The sequence below is a fragment of the Pteropus medius genome, unplaced genomic scaffold (assembly GCF_902729225.1).
Source record: "Pteropus medius unplaced genomic scaffold, Ma_sr-lr_union100, whole genome shotgun sequence".
Lineage (NCBI taxonomy): Eukaryota > Metazoa > Chordata > Mammalia > Chiroptera > Pteropodidae > Pteropus > Pteropus medius.
In genome coordinates this window covers 5617-9766 of record NW_024346836.1, presented here as the reverse complement: position 1 = coordinate 9766, position 4150 = coordinate 5617, and the positions used below count along the sequence as shown (strand labels likewise).

Genomic DNA, 4150 nt, shown 5'->3' with positions numbered 1-4150 from the left:
GTGGTGCCCTATTATGTTTACATGGAGATTAAACAATAAAAAGAGAAGAAATTTATGCAGAGTTATACTCTCGTAGCTTCTCTTGATCACCATTGTCTATTTTATTGACATATACCTTTTAAAACAAAGGCCTGGACTTTCAGCAACAGGATAGAGGATGTGAGTGGAAATGGGTGTGTCCCTCAGAGTTTGTGGTACCAACAGGGAGAGATTTATAGGGGGGCCCCAGACTCAGCTCCCAAGGCAGTTGGGTGAGCGTATCTCATTCCCAGGTAAGCTTCTTGGTTCCAGAGTTGGGATTATCCGCTTCCTTCTTGCTTTATTCCTCACTTTTCTTTAATGCTTCTCTTTCTGTCTGTCTCTGTCTCTGTACTTTCAAACTTCTCCCTTTCTCTCTTAATTCCCATTTTTTTCTTCCCTCTGTCCCTAACTCCTATCCTATTCCAGGCTTTGTTCCTTAATTCTTGCCACCTTCTCTCTGGCTCTTTCTTGATAACATCTTCTCTCTGAAAAAAATTATCGTTGACAAATTACTAAGTCTAGTACCCACCTGGCACCATACATAGTTATTACAATATTATTGTTTATATTCCTTAGGCTGTATGATAGCTCATTTGTTTTATTTCATTTTCTGGATATACTACAGTTTAATTCATTCGCCTATTGACGGGCATCTTGTTTGCTTCCAAGTTTTAGAAGTTATGAGTAAAGCTGCTATAAACATTCACATGCAGGTCCAAACTTCCTTCTTAAGTGGCTAGAACGTTTTGCATTCCCACCAGCAATAAATTTCCGTTCCTCCACATCCTCATTAATGGCTTATTATTGGGGTTCATTTTCTAATTGATTATACTTCTTTTTTATTTATTTATTATTTTTTATGCCTACAGCACCTGGTCTTCCTAGGTGGTCTCCCATCCAAGTACTAACCAGGCCCGACCCTGCTTATCTTCTGAGATCAGACATTGGACTTGTTCAGGGTGGAATGGCCGTAGACCATGGACCGTGGCTCCACTGGGGCGTGAACCCAGGACCTTCTGCGTGTAAAGCAGATGTGCTAACCGCTACATTATGAAACCACATCTTGATTATACTTGTAAGATTTAAAACAATTAATGTGTCCATGATATATGAAGAAAAGCTACTCGGTCTCTCATTTATTTTATTTTAGTTTCCAGAAGTAAGAATGCGTTTTTTAAAACCCTTAGGTCTGAGGCATATTTCATCTTTCTACCACTACCACTAGCCCTACCCTGCCCCCTCACCTCTACGTGGATGCTTAATTGTCATGAAAATCATCAAGAACTCTTTGAATTTCTGAGTATCTGAGATTATAACAGGCAAAAAATTGCTCCATTTATTTAATACATATCTATACATTTATAGTGATGACCACTACAGAAAAATGAAGAATTCAGAAACCAACCATAAGCTTGAGGTGAGCTACAAAAACAGGAATACAAATTCAAAGACCTTGAAAAAGAATTCCAGAAACATCAAACCAAGGTAATGAAACTTCACAGTGAATTTAACAGTAGAAAATTATCTTGTAAAATGGAAAGAAATTTGACCAAAAGCAGATTTACTGGCAATTACACATTTCAGTTTGGGGAATTTTCCAAACATCGTTTTCATGTGAGAGGAAAATTCATCACTTTTTTCAATTGCCCTGAATGTTGTAGAATAAAAACTGTTCAAATTTTCATGATGATTTGAAACATTGAGTCTACGGTATTCCCTTTAATGATAAAAATCCTCAATAATTTTAATAATTTCAAAAGCTTTTTTTACAACTTTTTGAAACAACTACCATCATTTCAAAAAAGAAAACTTTACACATCTACCTACATTATCTATAAAGTTCCTCTTATACACTTAAAATCTATATTGGGGGGATCTAAACTTTAAGAGTGATTAAGTACTCTCAAGGCATTCATCTTGAGGGAATAGGATGAAAGTAGTGATTAATTCTTTTGTAGACCTCTGCAATGTTGCCTACCATCATTTCAAAACCTGTAAAATTTACATTCCCACCTACATTCTCTTTGTAGACCATCTGCTTAAGATTCATGGGAGTTCTGTCAAAGAGCCTGATTAAGTACTCTCCCTCCAAACATAAACTGTCTTGAGGAATGTACAGAATGTGAATTGCATCTTAACATAGTGGATGCTCATTAGATATTTGTTTCTTAAATTGGTCTGTATCTACTATTGTACTAAAAAGTTATGTCAAAACTCAACAGTGAACTCCAAATGACCCAATCTAGTGGTCATTTCTTTAGCCTCATTCTGCTTCACTGTATCTATAATATTGGATGATTTCTTTTCAATAAAGCTTTCATTTTTTAAAATCATCCTGTCTATGGCCATGCCACCCTGAACAAGCCTGATCCCATCTGCTCTCGGAAGCTAAATAGGTTCGGGGCTGGTTTTTCCTTGGATGGGAGACCTCCTAGGAAGACCGGTGCTGTAGGCATAAAAAATAAAAATAAGGGATTGTAAGCTGACAAGGTCCTTGCAATCTGTAAGGTCAACCAAGGGTTGCCTCCCATAAATGAATGAATATGGATGGGAGACCTCCTAGGAAGACCGGTGCTGTAGGCATAAAAAATAAAAATAAGGGATTGTAAGCTGACAAGGTCCTTGCAATCTGTAAGGTCAACCAAGGGTTGCCTCCCATAAATGAATGAATGAATGAATGAATGAATGAATGAATGAATAAATAAATAAAATTATCCTGCTATTTTCATATTTCTGAGAATTAAGCAAGGCTCTTTCTCCTTTTGCACCCCTCCAATGGGGCTTTCCCCAAGGTTCTGTCCTCAGCTCCTGACAGATGGCATATATTCATGAGGAGCTAGTTTGATACATCAGAAAGAGAACTGAATTGTGTGTGAGAAGAACTGCATCCAAATCCTAATCATGCTTCAAATGAACTATGTGACATTTGATTGGTCACTTAAACTTTTGGAATTTGTTTCCTCTTCTATTAGCAGTGAGACGAAGCTACTTACTCTACAACATTACAGGGCTATTATGAGGAAAAAGTTTTGATAAGCATTATTCCTATGCAAATTGATAATAATAACTTGGTAACAGCTCAGGCACTGCTGTTGTAAGGCAGACTCTTTGTGCCTCCTTAGAACTCAAACCATGACCTTGTATTATTTGTATTTGAACCGACTAGTCTACATGGCTTGCACCTGTCACAGTAATTCTTAGCATATTTATCATGAAATCTAGGTTTTTGTTATTTTGTAGTATTTCACAAGGCTTTTGATGAAGATGCCAACTCTCCTAAGCATCAGTGTCAGCAGATGCAGCTGTTGTGTAGTGTTTGAAATGTTCATTAATATCTGTGCAACTTCTCTGCATGTACTGGTCTTGATTGCTGATATATTACTAAACAGTATATAATCTATGAAAAACCATAAACATCCATTCTATTAATATGTATTCTATGCTACATATTCTATTAAAAGTATTTGAACATTGGATTATTTATATTATAGGAGCATGGACTTTGCAGGTTGCACATAAATCCCAGGACCTTTTCCACCACATCCACAGGCAGATGGAGGGCCAGCTGCACCACCACCTCTACCGGCAGGAATTACTCCTCCTCCGCCAACCCCTTTACCCCTACAAGAGGGCGTATCAATCCACCACCATCACCTTTGTTCAGGGATCTCCTGCTGCAGGATCACCGCCTGCACTAATTTAGGAAACAAAACAGTAATAAATGTATAAACCTAAACTCCACATATTGATTCTTGAACTGAATGACTTGCTTTTTCATGAAGAGAATCAAATGATCAAAGGCAAAATTTTGACGAGAGTGTTTTGGAATCTTCTAGCCCCGGATTGTTGTTAATATGCAAGTAACTGCATAACTGGGTAGAAAAATGATACAATGTTAGAGAATACGACTGCTGGTTCTCTTGCTTTCCTTTGTGAGCTCACCATCTTGTTCCTCTTTCAGTACAGTATCTCAATAAATGGAAACTCCATAGAGTATATGAAATTCATGTACAAGGAGGCAAAGAGGAAACTGTAGTAGTTCCCTAAGGCTGCCGTAACAAATTACTACCAACCAGGTGGTTTATAGAACAAGAAAACCTTCTCTCTCTCAGGTCTGGAGGGCAGAAGT

At 37.6% G+C, this 4150-nt stretch overlaps 1 long non-coding RNA gene and 1 pseudogene across 2 annotated transcripts; one reads left to right on the top strand and one right to left on the bottom strand.

Moving 5' to 3' along the window:
• Positions 1-881: 881 nt before the first annotated feature.
• Positions 882-997, bottom strand: LOC120614061 (uncharacterized; annotated as a pseudogene).
• Positions 998-1003: 6 nt separating this feature from the next.
• On the top strand, positions 1004-3893 carry LOC120614060 (uncharacterized). Of its 2 annotated transcripts, XR_005655847.1 has the most exons (3): positions 1004-1096; positions 1387-1506; positions 3513-3893. It is a non-coding gene; the product is annotated as an uncharacterized LOC120614060 (long non-coding RNA). The 2 variants fall into 2 exon arrangements; XR_005655846.1 differs by lacking the exon at positions 1004-1096 and having other exon boundaries at positions 1307-1506.
• The last annotated feature ends 257 nt before the right edge of the window (positions 3894-4150 follow it).